The sequence below is a fragment of the Emydura macquarii genome, unplaced genomic scaffold, assembly GCF_026122565.2.
Source record: "Emydura macquarii macquarii isolate MOO-44397 ecotype Brisbane River unplaced genomic scaffold, CSIRO-AGI_Emac_v2 contig_2297, whole genome shotgun sequence".
NCBI lineage: Eukaryota > Metazoa > Chordata > Testudines > Chelidae > Emydura > Emydura macquarii.
This window is the reverse complement of record NW_027132434.1, coordinates 1,517,387-1,534,618: the sequence shown is the minus strand read 5'-3', so window position 1 is coordinate 1,534,618 and position 17,232 is coordinate 1,517,387. Positions and strand designations below refer to the sequence as shown.

General features: G+C 42.3%; 1 protein-coding gene across 2 annotated transcripts in view; it reads left to right on the top strand.

The window, feature by feature from the left end:
* HTR1E (5-hydroxytryptamine receptor 1E) overlaps nt 1-17,232 on the top strand; it is a 49,097-nt gene that overhangs the window by 1,117 nt on the left and 30,748 nt on the right. The gene's annotated exons all lie outside the window — the stretch shown is intronic.

The window sequence follows — 17,232 nt, the reverse complement described above, 5'->3', positions numbered from 1 at the left end:
TAGCTAAAATTAATACATATTAATAATGTGAGTAAGGTGGAAATACACACAAAAAGTACTGCATATTGAATTTTTCTCCATGCAGTCTAAATGGCTTTGTTTATTATTCTCACCACGAGGTTAGGAAAGAGAGAATAATAATGACATAGATAATGGCCACCCCATTGAAACCACTGTGAAATTCTCTAGCTTCGCATCCATTCAGCTGCTGCAAAATACCTCTTTAGTCACAAACTATGGGGGACAAACTATGAGTCCATTGTTAAACCGCAGACTGCATCACAATTTCCTTTTAGCAGTTTTTATTCCATTTTTAAACATTTTGTTTTAAAGTGGTGGCTTACTTATTCTTATACCTAGATGAAGTGATTAGTCAATTTTAAAAATAAGTGGCAGTTTTCTTTAACTGCACATTCCAACCAGCATAGGGACCTAGACAACAAAAATGAAATAGCTGAGTTATGTGCACCAGGTGACAATACTGATACCATTTCTCTAAGTACTTTATGAGCCATATCATCCTTTCCACTTTAGCCATGAAGGAATATGAAGATGAAGGACGACATGTAAAAATGGTCAAAAATCTGTTAAATCCAAATGGCCCAAAATGCGCATCATTCCCCACGTCCTCAGACACTGTGGGAATGGTTTCATAGTAGCACAGAATGGGATGGAGGGGATCCTGTAGATTTAGTGGGACATGGATGTATAGGGCAGAGTTTGGGCAGGCAACAAATTGGCTTACATTCAATACTACCAACCCTGTGTACAAACAGCATGAGTTTTTTTAAGGTAATACATTTTGGCTTCGTTTTTATTTACTTTCTGGTTTTTGAGCCTTTAGGATTCACATTTTCAATCTTTTCTGGACCTTTTAAAAAAGAAAGCTGAGATTATCATGTAGTCACATGACTCCAGAAGCTAGGGCTTTAAGAAAAACATCGAGTATCACAAAACTGGCAATGAAATCATGCGAACTGACAACACTACACATCATCCTATGACCAATCCACAGGGAAACACATAATGCCTCAATGTACATCTTAAGTACACGCTTAACATTAAGCATGTGCTTAAGTCCCATTGACTTGACTAGGTCTGCTCACATGCCTGAAGTTGAGCATACATTTAAGTGCTTTGCTGAACCAGGGCCTAAATCCTAATCCTATAAGCATTAATTCCTACTCCTTGCATTCAAAAACTCAGACAAAATAAAGGCCAGGCACACATGGAACAGTATTGCCAGGGCGGCTGCATACAGAACAGTACTGCTGGAGGTTTTAGGAACTGGCACGAAGTAGCAAGCCATCAACTATGGATTTTCCCTACAGATCTTAGGGCACACAATTGTATGGAGGACCATGCTCCTGATTATTCTTTGGGAAGGAAAACCTCATCTTCACTCCCACTACTACATGATTTCTTGCTGTCAACAAGTGGAGCTGCCTAAGTAAATTGTCTCCTGCAGCTTTTCCTGCGTGGTCTATCCCAGTAGATCTCTTATTTGGTAAAATTAATTTTCACAGTAGACGTACAAATACCAGACAAATTAATGTCAACAATTCTAAATACCTGACAGCTAATTTTAAAGGGGCACAATCAAAGATGACACGTCCAAAGTGTAACATTTATTTCTAAATCTCCTGATTCTAAAAAGAAATCTATGATCCCCTCTAAAACTAGAATTGCAACATTATTAAAATGATTTCTTTTTTCCATCCACCAACAATATACATAGCATCGTGAATACATTTGTCATCACTTCCACGTCTCACTCCACTTTCCACAGTTGCTCCATTTTGGGGAGCGGACAAGATATTAAAATTTCAGAAGTACTGCAGACTAACACAAAACAAAAATCTAATTTAAAGCATTTCACATAGAGTTTTAAAAGATCCAAGATAGAAATAAAAACAGTTCAGCCATATAAAAATGATCTCTCTATAAATATACCCTTCTTGGAAGAAATTCGGATATTTAAATGGTCAAGATACGAGACACACACCGGGACAAATTCACTATTAACATTAGCATGTGCAACTTTTTTGGTCAGAGATCTCATTTTCTTAGTGTCTGTAAGTACTTCACACACATTTGGGCACTTGTAACAGGATGGCCTTCTGCTGTCCCACCCTGTTAGCAAGTGTCAGAAGAAACCTGCATACAGCTGCTGAAATGTTGCTGAATTACTCATTGTGTCAAGTGCAGCTCCATCCTCTCACAGAGGAAAAGACAAAGTCCCTGGAAATTCTAGGGCCAGCCATGCTCAGGGAGGAAGTTTAGGCTGAGGTTTATGTTGTGTTATTGTTTTTGCATTCCCAGTGAAGCCAAAATCCAGGAATGAAGTGAGTTCAGACACTGACTCAGGGGAAAGAATAGGGACTCAGCCCATTCACAGCAGTATATTAATAACACAAAATATTTGTATTATGCCAATAGTGTATTTGGCCAACTACACCCCTCCTACCCAATTCACAGCTGCCATATGTGATTTGGGGTTTGCTCCTGCATTCTTGTGCATTCAAAATGTCCACTGGAGCCAATGGGTATTTTGGCAGCTCGAAAAATACTGGAATGAAATATTAGTGTATCTCTAAAGCTAGAGCGAATTATTAGTGTATCACTGGACGAGGGCCAAGCTATTGCTAATTATATCTTCCTTAACTCGAATTGCTTAGCTTCTCTTATATAGCTATTTTATAGATCTATTGGTAAGATTATTAACTTGGCTTTTTAAATATATGTATTTTCTTATAATTTGAGGAATTTAGATGTATGTGCAACTACTTGAACCCAAGCTCCTTCTAGTCTATTCAGATCTGAAGATCTTGTTGTACACAATTTCACTGACAAGCTCATTTTCCCTAGATTGCAAAGATCTGATACAAGCTGCATGTCCTGACAATTAATATACCAGTATCCATCCCCCCCTTGATACTCCACTGCTATGACATGTTTTAGACCAGGTGAAGTCAATCCAGCATTCCACTCCCCTACACCTGTAATCATGGAGGGCCGCAATCACATCTTGTTCAACTAAGCAACATGATGTTGGCATCCAATGCAAGGAAGGAGCCCACAATCCCTATTTTTCACAGCTCTCCAGGGGTTGCATATGCTCCAGTTTATAGGGAACTAAAAAGGAGGATAAGCAGAGGAACAAGGAGTGGGTTAGCACACTTGTGATTATGTGGCCTTGGAGTTTGTACTCCAAACCCTATTGTAAAGAAAGCTTAAAAACACAGAGTTTAAAATGAGTTTGTGGTTTGTTTTTAAATGTGCAGGGCAGCTTCATTTTACCTGTTCTCCTGTGGTTTATAGTGAAATGCATGTTCTAACCTGCTATTTTATAAGAGGTTCCTGTAAGATTAAGAGCCAAGGTAAAATAGTCCTATCAGTGCTAGACTTGTATCTGAGAACCTTCTCAGCAGCTCAGTGTAAGGCAGTGATTTCAATACAAGGATGGCATTTACAGTGAAAGAAAGAACTTCCATAATTTCATATCTCAGCTTTCGTTTTGCAGCTAGGCACCCAAGCTAGGAAAACAATAGGTCTTACCTTAAACCCATTATATATTGTGTGCATGCGATATGTCTGTTGTTAAAGAAGGGCTGTGTATATTTAACCCCAGGCAGAGGTCACTACCAAAGCCTGATTTCAGTCTATTACATGTGTTCTCTGGGAAACTGAATTATAAATTGGTAAGTGCTGCCTTCAATAAGTAAATCATGCAAGTAATTTTTATTTTGGGTATCTTAAGCAGATTGTGCATAAACTGTCAGTGCACTAAAAAGTCAGTGTAATGGATTTTTTTTTATGTATTAGCCTTTAAAGAATATTACTAGCTAGTACAGCCATAACAACACATTTTCATTCTGGGTTGTACTAGATACTATCTTAAGCCATTCATCGAGAGATGAAAGCTTCCATGTGCATTATGGCTATATATATGTATCACAGGGTAAATTAATGCAGCGTGAACATTAAGATGCTGAAAAAGGATAGGCTCAGAATTGTTATAGTCTGATAAGGAAAGGCCACTGGATTTTAGGGGTCAGCTGATTTCAAAGGAAATTAGCAATGTGCAAGGAATGCAGAATTGGACCCTAAATAGCTAGGGCCAGATTCCCCCAGGATCTGTGGGAGGTTAAGGCCATTAGCTTGGACACCCTGTATGCTGTCAGCTTCCTATTTCCCCCAGCAGTGTAGTTCCACTGATCCTTGCTGCCAGGAACTCCTCTTTGGCTATATCTCTGAGGGATCACAAGAGAACTCAATGGAAAAGTTAATACAGCCTTCTACCTGACAGAGCATCTTCACCGAAGATAGAAGTGGGACAGTGTGCTTGTCCCCTCTCATCTCCCCACCCTTTTCTTCTGATGGAGCCTGGACCTTACAGAAAGCTGTCTGCAGGGGAGAGAGAGTGAAAAGAAGAGTGGATGGGACCTTAGCACTCTCTTCTACAGCGAGGAGGTAGGGTACACACATAGAGGACCATTCCTCACAGAGATCAGAACGAACACAATTTGACCCCTTGATTCTTAAAGTACTGCTTTCATGGCATTTTCATGCCATTTCAAAGAAGCTGTCAAAACTGTCATTTGATTTGTAGGGGGAGGCCTTAAAAACATTACTTTGTGTCCCTTCTTCTGGCTCCTTAGCAGTTCAAAGCCATTCACTTTGCAGGATGTAAACAGGCATTTTACCAAGTTTCTCCAAGGTGCACTGGCTTCTGAAAATGGTTTATCCAGCGTTTTATCTCACTACCAGCAGTGTGATGAAGGGAGATTTGTGCCCACATAAATACTCAAGAGCACAGTATAAGGGAATGTTTATGAAACACGCAGCTACTGAGCTACTGTTGGTATCTGGACTTGACAATAATTCCTTCATCTTCAAATCTCTTATGACATTGTCTCTTCTTTCTGTAATGTGTAGCTTCCAAATAACAGGAGTGGTTCCTTCACCAGGGGCTCAGGTACTAACAGGCTGAGCTGCTCTAGGGCTGGTGGTTAACAGCCTTCTCTCTGGTAGTGATGTCTAGATGAATTGTGCCTGAGGAGACCACAAGCAGGTAGGAGCCTTCAGAACAGCTGTAGGGAGCACAACCACTAGCTGCAGAGTGCACTCCTCCAAAGACAGCCCTGTAGTCACCTGCCCCTGCTCACTGAGGCGAGGGGAAGCAAGGCTATAGTTCCAGACACCCCCCTCTAGGTCTCTGAGCAGTGCGGGAAGCATCTTCTTTGTGCTCAAGTTTTCATGCTATCCGTGAAAATGACAATAGCACACTTATGCCAGTGTCAGCTCCAACGCACTTGGTACTTTAATTAAGGTAAGGGGTGCTCCACTACTTGTTGTCAATAGGTGGCTTGTTGACACAACCATGGGATTTGACTAAAACCTCCTTCACTGAAACAGTGGGAAGCATTCCTTGTAAACAGGAACCTATGATGAATTCACAGAATTAATTGATTGTCCTGTGGCTACACGCTCTACTTAAAGCCCAGCATCGCAGATTATCCAGTCCATTTTGACATATTCCTCTTCCTATTCCTGTGGATGTTAAATTCCATTGTTATGATAGCTTTTGCTCTAAAAATGTTGCTGCTATTTCCCCTAACTCCTACCAGAAGAGAAACAAGAGCTGACACACGGACATTTGAGATAAATGGAATTGTTCGGGTGCTGAAGTGAAAACAAAATGAAGACTAGTTCCTAACAGAAAAACTAATGAGCAGTTTTCAGCTGTTCGGTTTGGCATCAGCATTACTATTAATTATCTTCCTTTGGTAATATTACATCGTTTAATAAGGTTTAGCAATGTCATCATTTCTCAGTACTAATCTGACAAGCAAAGACGTCTTCAAAAGCATTGTCTTGCTGCCTTGAGATTTCTAACATTTCAGGCTGTCAATTCCTGAATGATCTCTCACACAGACTTCAGCACCCGAACAATTCCACTAATCGCAAGTGTCTGTATGTCAACTCTTTCCCTTTTGGTGGGAGTTTGGGATAAAACCAGCAATGTTTCCAGAGCTAAAAGGTATCATAATGCATGTTAAAGTCCTCGGGTCAGAGGAGCATGTCCAACTGTGCTGGGTAATCTGTGAGGTTGGGTTTTAAGGAGCAAGCATAGCTTCAGGCAATTGAATTCATTTTCAGTAAAGAATTAACACTGGGTCTGCATCAAGACTGCTACCTATTCAAGTCAGAACCATTGTTCTAAACACTGAACCACCTATCCACTTTATTTCCAAAGTGTAAGATTGTCAAGTTCAATACACTAAGGTGCAAACCTGCTGTTTTTATAAGATCTGAGTTGTAATCCGAGCACAAACTTCTTTGGAAGTTTAAACAGACTTAACACTTTCTGGGCCATTTGGTTTTCCCCATGCTGAAACTGGCTCTTGCCAGCTTCTTCATGGTGCCATTCGTGGTATGAACTCTCTGCCTCTGATGCCCTTGATCAGATATTAAAACCCTTGCTTCGCTTCTGATTCAGCCTCTTCTGAGCTCCAAGTTCAGTTCCTTAATAGATCCTCCCAACAGAATTGTACCCAGTTTAACAGCCTCCAGCTGAGAGTTTCAAAGCTGACTAGGGAATTGAGACAAATAAATTTGTCTAAATCCTGAAATGGCTTTGAAAATCCAATCTTCATGTGTAACTCTAGTTATTTTAAATAAAAGCAGATTTTTAGTGACACGTTGCACATGAGAAAGAGAGAACAGAACAAAATAAAGTGTGAGTAATCACAACTCTATTTACTCAGTCAGTCAGTATGTAGCCCTCTCCTGGGACATCACATCCTGGCAGGGCTACTTGCTCCCTCCTTTGTGGCTCTGTGGCCTATATTGGCACCATTGCACTTTGTGTTCGCTGTTCTCCATGGACTGATGGCAGATGTTACTCTTTGCTTACTAGCCCTTGGAGCTAAACTGGATTTTGAGTGTGTGGTGCCTCCACCTAGTGGCCAGATGTACAAAGGATTTAGGTGCCTGAAGGTGCAGAAATAGTCACTGGGTCCAATTTTCAAAAGCACCTAAATGAGTTAGGCACCTAACTCCTATTGAAATCAATGAGAGTTAGGCACCTTACCTGCTTAGGTGACTTTGTAAATCCCTGTAAGCGCCCATCTGCAGCTCTAGGCATATAACTAGCTTTATAAAGTTGTCCCTTTGTGTCTCAGGCAACTGAGCAGGCAGATCTTTGGGGACCTCCTCTTCCCTGGAATCTCCAAAGTACCAGCCACTACACGACAGCCCCTTACTCATATGAGTACATGGAGTCTAAATTATGTTGCTCCTAGTGAAATTAACCATTGATTTCAATGGAAGCAGAGTTAGGTTGACAATAAGTACTTTTGAATACCCCATCCATATTATTTTAAAGTTCACTCCACCTATGCACTCCTTGTAAATGCCCTGAGATGGACAGGCTGTGTGCAGATTGCCAGCTCTTAAACTGAGCCTCTAGGAGTTCTGTGATTGATGTAGGTGAAAAAAAATGTGCCACACAGTAAAGTCCTCTGGACTGTATAACATATTTTAAAATGTTACAAAATTCTGCATCTTTGCAGAAAGTAAGAATGGTTGAATGCCCTGTAGGCTGGCAATGCGATCCTGCAGGAGATGTGTATCTGATGTAACATCACCAGCAGAGTGCATGTCGAGGAGTCATTCAGATTGAGAGTTGCTGGTACACAATGGGCCTGGATGGCACAGGACTTTAGCAAGAAATAGAAAGGTGTGTTTAAAATCAATTGTGTGCTGAATGCCCCTTTTTAATCTGAGTATCTGGAGCATTCAGAATGTAATTCTGAGCTTGATAGGGGTTTTTTTGCAGGGGGAGGAAAGGTTACTGAAACATTTTCAGGTCACCTTTAAGAAAGGCTGAAACATCCTGCAATTTATTTTAAAAATGTTTTAGAATAATTGGTCTCTCCTTTATTCTATCACACAGATCATATGGTGTGATGATGAGCAATGGAAAATGTCAAACCTATCAACAATAACAGTTTTCCTGCTGTTCATATGATGCACACAGATGCAATTCAAAATCTGTCTTATGAAATAGGTTCAGGGTATCTGATCATCTGGGAGCTACCATTACATCTCCTGAAGGAGACACAAACAAGATTTCAAGGTTGTTTGGGGAAGGGATCATGTTTTTCTGCGCCTTTGTACAGCACCTAGCACTAGTGGGCCAGATCCAGGAATCTTTGACTTTTTCTCTCATCCCCAGCTATAGGTATTGCTTCAGAAAGGCGCTTAACACAAGCTTAACTTTAATCATATAAGTCGTCCCATTGACTTCACCTGGAACTACTTGCCCACTTTAAGTGGAGTACTTGCCTAAGCACTTGCTGAATTGGGGCCACAGTGCAGCAAAGGTCTGACCCAATACTTGGTGAAGTCAATGGGCTTTGGATCAGAGCCCATTAAAGTGTATGGGCAGCCCAAGAGAATATATTGGGGTGACAAGGTGACCTGCTCAGTGCCTCTGAAGATCAGGCCACTTTTATTTTGGTATCTTAATATGAATTCAGGTGCCTAACTTTAGGTCTCGAGTTTGAAACATTGTCTTAAGTGACTTGGCCCATATTACCCTATAAATCAATGACAAAGTTGGGAACAAGTCTACTTAATCCATTTGTCTCCACTAAAAATGAACCTGGATGGCCACAAATTAAATTCATTATTCATGGCTGGCTATTAAGCTCTAATATTCTTCCATTTACACCCTGTATAGTAGTTTTAGGTTGTCCTGTTTTCTTGTTCCTTTGTTCTCATAAATGTAACTTTTATGGTAGAGTATTAATGTGTGAAAATGAAAGACATCATGTTTTCCTGCTTCTTTTCACTAACAAGAAAATTGAACAGCCTTAGCTACAACAAAAAATTAGGAGTAACTTGCGAGTCACAATAAATTTTGGGGTGAAAACAGAGCATTCATGTTATATATTGTCTGCCCTTGACTGAGTTGCAGGAGTTCTCTGAGGTATTGTAATGATAATCCACACTATTGAAACTTTCTCCTTGTGTGTTTTTTATACCCTGACATCCCATTCAAAAGTCACTTTAATAGTCACTTTAATCCAATTTATGGAAGTTATAGCAAATTTTTAGTCTGATGATAAAAAATCCAGTTCAGAAAAGTGACTGATGAATGTTCTGGACTGGCAATGTCACTGAATGATCAGTATCCAAAGTACTGTGGTTTTCATCAGTGTTGCTGTGGACTTTTGTTGTTGTTTTAGATCACCTTCAATGGAGATTGAATAAAAGGATTGGAACAACAAGTATTAATGTAATGCAACATAGGAATGGACAAAGCTATGGCAAGACTTAATAAAATGAGAATCTGAGCAGGGTAATGGCAAAATTTGCTCTCCTTTATGTTTTGTCCCTGCACTAATTCCCAAGTGCAATAGCATAGATAATTTTCGCTTTGATTAAGGAGAGATATTGTCCACTTACAAGACAAGAGACCAAACAAGAAACTCCAACAGGCACTGAAATGAATCACAAAAAGGAAACCTTTCAGAATGATGTAGTCGTTGATGACACCACAGTTCAAGTACATGGACACAAGAACATTATGCTTTAGGAAAAAGGGACATGTTTCAGATGAAACCAGAAACGAAACATCCCATGAAAGGGCACACGTACCACATCATGGAAGATAAAGGAGCCATTGTTAAACTTTGAAGGTATTTCTGTGTGTTTATTAAACTTTTTGAAAACAATTTGAGAACACAGTATATGAAAACCATCAGAATTCTTAACTCGCAATCTGTATGTGATCATGCAGGAATCACGAAAACTGACTTTTTCAAGAATGAGATCAACAAGGAAACCAGTTCCATTTATAAAGTGGTATGAAAATAACTACCAATATTGCACATTTTTCCAAGGTGAGTACCAATACATTCATACACAGTCAGGACCCCCTGGGAATATTAGGATTGGTACAGTTATTCATGCTTTCAATTTATATTGTTAATGTAAAAAAGCACGTAAAATATCATGAATGGTCTCCTGAGGCGTCTAATATTTCTGTTACAAATGATCAACCCTTTGGCCTAAATACACATTGATCACTGCTTTCATCAATGAAGGAAGAATAAAATAGGTAAAGTTTCCATTAAAGTGAGTATGCAGCCAGCATTCCATTACTATGTGTTAGAATTGCTTATTGAGAGCAAGGAATGCTGTGGTGATTACTATCTCAACAGATTATCAGACTGGAAGCTCACTGAAGTGGTTTGAATCATGAAGTTCCACCTGCATGCACATATTAAACCACTCCACCGGGTGAACTGTTGGGCAGTATCCACAAAAACTGGAATACAATTTTAACATGGGAATTTGTAAACAAGTGAATGGACCTCACTGACAAAGCACTGCCAGCAAATGTCTAAACAAAACTATTCTAAATATATTTCTCAAGAATAAGAAAATATGCCATCTGCTTCCTCATTGTCTATCATGTGTCTCACTAGTCCCCTTTTCTATTGCAGCACAGATTTTGTGCAGCAAAGAATGCAAAACGCAGTAGGGGTCAGCTTTAAATTACCTTTGCACCCTTCTGATCAGGGCTGCTGCAGAGTTTGGCCCCCAGATGGTCAGTCCTACAGAGCTGACTAAATTATGACAACTTGTCCCAGATACCTATGGGTGGAAGCACCACCAACATTAGCTGCAGCACTACACGCTGTGGTCTTGCTTCCTCTTACCTCCAACACACCCTTCCTGGCCCAGCCCCAATGCCTGACACACCCTGTGTGGCAGGAGTCTTGTTGGACAACGTCAGCTGTCATATGCAAAAGCTGAAACAGGGGAATGTCTCCCTTGGCCAAATCCAAGGCTGTAGAATCACAAAAAGGCCATATCAGAGGGGGGAAACCCTTTCCTGTGTCTCCTGTAGTATTTAACAACAAATATAACCACTTATTTACTGGTCTAAAGGGCCTATTATTAATATAGCATGCTTATCATGATTTACAATATTTAACGTATTGTTGTGGCTAACGGTTGCTGCGGCTAACGGTTGTTGCAACAGGTATTTCAAACACGATTGAAAAGAGGGACTCTACTAAGAAAAGCAACTGCATAAGTGCAGTCAACAGGCCTGCTCCCTATATCAGTTATCACCTGGTGGTGGAGCTGCACAGATTATGCATCTCCATGAAAGGGTTAACCTGCCCTTCACTTTTAAGGTCAGGAAGAAGTGAAGCAGCTCCAACAACAAAGTGAAGGAGGGGAATGAGCGATGGGCAAGAGCTTTGCTGACCATGCCCGCAGAAAGCACAAAGGATGACGAGACACACTCCTGAACTGTCAGTGTCATACAGGCTCTGGAGAGATGCTGCAACATGAGCCATAACAGAGCGCTGGCTTGGCAAAAGGCCAATGTGTCTCCGATTCCTCAAGACAAAATGTTCCTTGTTTGTAAAGGACGTGATTCATGAGCCCTCTGTGCTGCATGTGCCCCACTGATGAGAGCGTTCACCTATCAGACAGGCAGCAATTCACTAGCCCTCATGCCTGGGACCCAGGACTAATGAGAATATTCACTCTTCAGCCAGGATGGGGATTCACCAAGATCCTATCTCCCACCTTTTGATCCCACCAGTAGGATGTTTAGTGCCTCACCCTGTGAGAAGATGCTGTGGCAAAACAGTGATTCTTGGATTAATTGAACAGGGCCGTGAGTGACTTGGAGAGGGCTCATTCAGAAGGAAGGGCTTATCTACATGGGGAAGTTTTAACAGTTAGAATGACATAGTCATAACCTCCCTATGGACATTTATTCTGGTATAAAAGTAGCTTTTTTCAGTTTAGCTTAAATCTCTTCCCAAGGGACATAAGCTAAACTGAAAAAAAGTCATTCTTATGCTAGAGAAGAGACCTCTCATTGATAGCCTCCTCATGGCTAGGGGTGGTGTAGCAGACTTCTTGCCTAGGGCCTCCTGCTAACAGCTGCTCCCACCCTGCAGTTGTCTGCCTCTTCTCCTGACTCAACCTGCCACCCAGATCATGCTTAGCCCCGCCCCATGAGGCTAAACAAAGAGTCCAATAAAACTAAACTCACCACCACATAAATCTTCATCCCTACCCAAGTTCACTCCTCCACTGACTATTCATCCTTTCTCAGGCTCTGCAGGGTTGTCCTCCTACTCTTCCATAGAGCAACACCTCTCAGAGTTTTCTCCCAAAGAGGGACTGCAGATTTCTTTCCTTCTCTCCATGAAGCCCCCTTCACATCTGGGCTTCATCCCTTTATGCTCACCATTCAGCTTCTCCCCCAGCTGGACATTATCTTCAGTTGGGCCTGGCCCATCCTCCCGTACAACCAGTGCCTTAATTGAGTTCTTTAGCTCCAGTTTACCCTTTTAGTGCCACTGTGGGGATGTATAGCCCTCTCCTGCCAGCACAACTGTATCAGTTGGAATTCACACCTTAAGTTAAACTGAAAAAACTACCCTGTGTAGACAAGGCCAAAGACTGTTTGTTTCAAAATAAGTTGGGGCGGGGGCAGTCAGTTTCAGATAACTGGGCACCTCATGTATTGTCTCCGTACATGTGATGGTGACTGTAATGATTATTCACCCATAAGCTCAGCTAGCTCAGATGAGAGTGAGCACAAGTGAGTGAACTGGGATTCACACCCTGAGCTTGTAGCCATGGAGAGAACTGCCAAAACTCTCATGTCCATTTTCCCATGTAAGATAGTCAGTTATTACAAGTACCATACGAAATATTCCTAAACCTTCAGCCTGGCTAACCTTTGTTAGTACCAATCAGTATTTCCCCAATAGTGTGTTCCACAGTCTAGTATTACATGACTAATGTAACCCTTCTGCCAGACCGCGTCGGCAGCAGCAAGGGCCGGGTTCTATATCTAGGGGTCCCTCTCAATGATACAACACCAAACTGGCTCGAGTCCCCACCCAGTCACCTGGGAAATTACACACTATTCCCTGGGCGCCCCCAAAAGGCAATACTTCCCCTCTCGCAAGCACAGAGTCTGAGTGTAGAAAGAAACCTTTTAATAGCAAAAGAGAGGTAACACAGCACTGGTTTGGGGAACAGTGCAGAGTTCATGAACTCAATGAACCAAACCCCTCCCAGAGTACGGGGCGTGTCCTTCGCCTCTCCCTTCCTTCTTCCCCCTGTATTGACCGGTGTGGTTGCAATGTCCACCTCTTGGGGGTGGCTCCACCCCCTATGCCGCTCCTGTCTGACACGGGTTTGACCAGGCCCCCTCTGCTGCTGTCTCCTACCGCCTTCGGGCCTCACTGAGTCCCCGACCGCTGGCAGCAACCACACCTGTTTCCCACCGACCGCTGGCTCCGACCGCACCTGGCTCTCGCTGACTGCACCGGGCTGGCACCGACTGTGCCGACCCCTCTGCCAATTGCTGACCCGGCTGACACTGACTGTGCCAGCCTCTCACCAGAGTAGCCTGGTGCTCACTCAGCTCTGTTAGTTGTCAGGCAAGGTTTCCCAGATCCTCTACTGGTTCAGCTCTTAGTGATTTCAGCTCATGGGTAAACCTTCTGCTGACATACAGGCAATGTCCCTGCTTTCAAGAAACAAAAGACTCCAAGATGAGTCATTAATTCTATCTTTTAACAATGGGGAGAGAGAATCACTCCATGCCTGGGGGCAGCCCTTTACCAGGGCCAGTGTGCTCCCAATAGGAGACTGCTCCACCTCTCCCCCCCCTTTCAGCGGCTGAGCAGAGAGAGTGTCACTGAGACACTCAGACCTGGCTTACACTAATATAATCAAAGACCCTCTGCCTCCCTTGCACATATGTATTCCATGCAGGGGAGTGGCAAGAGCCACACAGCAAGAGAGAGGAGGAGAGCGGATGGGGAAGGAGCAGAGAGTGAGGTAATCTTATCTCTGCGTTTCCTGAGCCTTGTGGGTTTACAACTTTAATACTGTATATTGTAGTACTGAATTCACTGTTGTAGTGGGCATCTGGCACTGAAGGCACTCCATGTTCTTAGCACAACTTTTCTACCCAACAAAGCTTTTTTAGAAATTTGTTTTCTAGTAACACTTCAAGTATTAGCAGTTTACATTGGTATTGAAACCAAGTTTCAGCTATTCATTTCACCCCATATGGACCTATATATTCTCTTTCCTGCTGGATGCTGCCCCCAATGACTTTACTATGCATTGCATTGAAATGTGCCCTCATGCTCACATATGTATCTCCTATCGCCTCTCCCCCGACCTCCACTCTCACCCCCACACAGGGATTCACTCGCCCTCCCTAGTCAACGCCTCCCAGGGACCCCCCCATACGATGGCATGCCACTGTACCCCCAGACCTCCACCCCCACACATGGACCACTTGCCTTCCCTGACAAATACCCCCCAGGGACCCTCCCTCCTCAACCTCCCAGGGATCCCCCCCACCATGGATAGCGTCCCCCAACCCGCATATCCCCCTGTACGCCACGGTACTCCCCAGACCTCCACCCCCACGCATGGACTCACGCGCCTTCCCTGGCAAGGCCCCCCAGAGATGCTCCCTCCATGCTGGATAGCGTTCCCCCACACACACCCTCCTGCAACCCTCAAGCCCCACACCCCCAGCCCCTCCCACGGCCCACAGCTCATCCTCGATCAGCCCCCATTCCCCCCCACTGCGTGTCATCCCCGGATGCTGTATTGCTATGCTTTTTGAACCCTGACTATCGCTTTATTGTTTTGTGCTTAAACATTTCCTAATAAAACGTTTTAATTTGTACACAAGTGGGTCTGTCTCAGCAGCAGCTTTCCAAGTACTCTAGAACAAGGGTTTTTATTGCAGTAAGTAGCATTCAAAAGTAAATATGTAAACACTTCTTTGCTTGCTTATTGGTATGCTCATTATTATTATAGCATGAAACAGCTACACTGCATGTAGCATGATTCACAGTATTTTTTTTAGTAGGCTTGTGAGAAAAGGTGGCTGAAATAGGTGTTTCAAACATACTCTTTAAAATAAGACTTCCATGAAAAAGACTGTGTAAAAATGGTACCTTTTTACTTCAACAGATCTGCATGCTGCAGATATTCAAAGCAATACATGTAGACTTTTGAAAGCAAATTAATTTTTTTTTTTTTTTTTTTATTCCTCTTGCAGTGCAGAGACAGCACAGCTAAGAGAGAGTGAGCTGGTTTCTAGCCCTTCTTATGTATCAAGAGAATTGTTTTCTAAATTCTAATCAATTACACCTGTGTAAACCCACTGCTGGCAAACAAGGATATACAGGTGTCATTGAGAACACACTGATGATTTTCAGATCCCAAGCTCAGTTTGCAGGGTGGGTAGTAAGAGAAAATCTCTTCCTGTGAACTGAGTACGTTTGATATGGAAATCAGTGAAAAACAAACATAGAACCTGGGATGCTGCTTTTATTGGAGTTAGTCAAAGAGAAAATTGAGTCACTAAATAATCCAGAAAAAAAAAAGCTGACATTTGCAACAAATTATTCAGCTGGCTCTTATCTTTATAGTTACTTATAGTAGTAAGACTATTCTTTCAGTGTTTAAAAAATGAATGAAATTAACAATTAGTTTATTTCTAGTAGTTTAGAAATCTAAATAAATAATCACTTGGTGCCCATCCTGTGTTCTTATAAAATTTAAAATTCACGTCATATACAAAATATAATATGAATGAGTAATATAGGCACACCCCAGGGGGTGTAATTTCTAAGGTACACAAAGGTGTTATGCATTAATTGGTCCATCTGGACCATGCTGGTGTGCTTTAACATAGTGCTGTTTGAACTGCTACTACATTAAAGCTTTAGTGTGCACCAGCAGGGTCTGCAGAGACCAATAAATACACATGTGTGTGCTTTAGAACACACATAATACCTCGCTGTGTAGACTAGCCTTAAGACAATCCCACCATTTTTATGACTGTCTCATTATTTTTGGTGCCAATAGTTATTTTCTGTATATTTGTTTATTTGTTTTTCAATATTAAATACACTTTTAAATCAGAGTCAATATTGCCGGTTGTTTATTTACTTAGCAATAGCTATGGAAGAGTTGGATTCATAGAAAGAACTTTTTTGTCCTCTCTGTTCCAAATTCTTTTATACGTTTATATACACAGATGGGGTGAGATCCTGTGCTGTACCTATAAGAAGCACAGCACCAAACTTGCACTGTAGAGGGGTGAGCCATAGTAACTTTAAGCTACCTTGCACCCTCCTGATTCTGGTCTGTTCTGTGTAGTCGAGGGGCCCCCAGTGAAACTTAGACAGCCCTGGGGGCCAGTGTGAATTACAGCAGCCACTCCAGTACTGGCTATTGGGCAACAACATTGACCAGAATGTCCGTAGTGCTGGATGCTGCATTCCTGTCCCCAACATGCCCCCTACACCAGGGCTTGTAAGGGAAGAGTTTTAGGATTGTATTCCACAGTGCAGCTGCCAGGAGAATTTTACGCTATTTGGAATTGTGGCTTTTAAGGATCCTTTGCACAGCTCCAGCCCTTTACCCAGCATAACCAAATGCATAATGGTGCATCTCTAACCATCAGAGTGAAGTTCTGGAACATCCTTCCAAGGGGAGAAGTGGGGGCAAAAAACCTAACTGGCTTCAAGACTGATCTTGATGCATTTATGGAGGAGTGGTATGATGAGACTGCCTGCAATGGCATGTGGCAGCAAATATCTCCTACCCCCTCATGATGGGAAACTAGATGGGGAGGGCTCTGAGTTATTACAGAAAATTCTTTCCCAGGTGTCTGGCTGGTGAGTCTTGCCCACATGCTCAGGGTCTAACTGATCACCATATTTGGGGTTTGGAAGGAATTTTCCCCCAGGTCAGATTGGCAGAGACCCTGTGTGATTTCCACCTTCCTCTGCAGTGTGGGGTATGAGTCACTTGCAGGTTTAAACTAGTGTAAATTATTCTCTGTAACTTGAAATTTTTAAATCATGATTTAAGGAATCAGTAACTCAGGCAGAGGTTAGGGATATATTACAGGAGTGGATGGGAGAGGTTCTGTGGCCTACAATATGCAGGAGGTCAGACTAGATTATCATAATGGTCCCTTCTGGCCTTAAAGTCTATAAGTCTTACAGGGCCAGAGTGGGGGTGAGGATCTCACCCTTACTTACCATGCCTCTGATCCCGCAAACACTAATGCATGTGTTTGTACCTAAGGATTTGCAGCATCAGAGCCTATATGGATGCATGATAAAATAA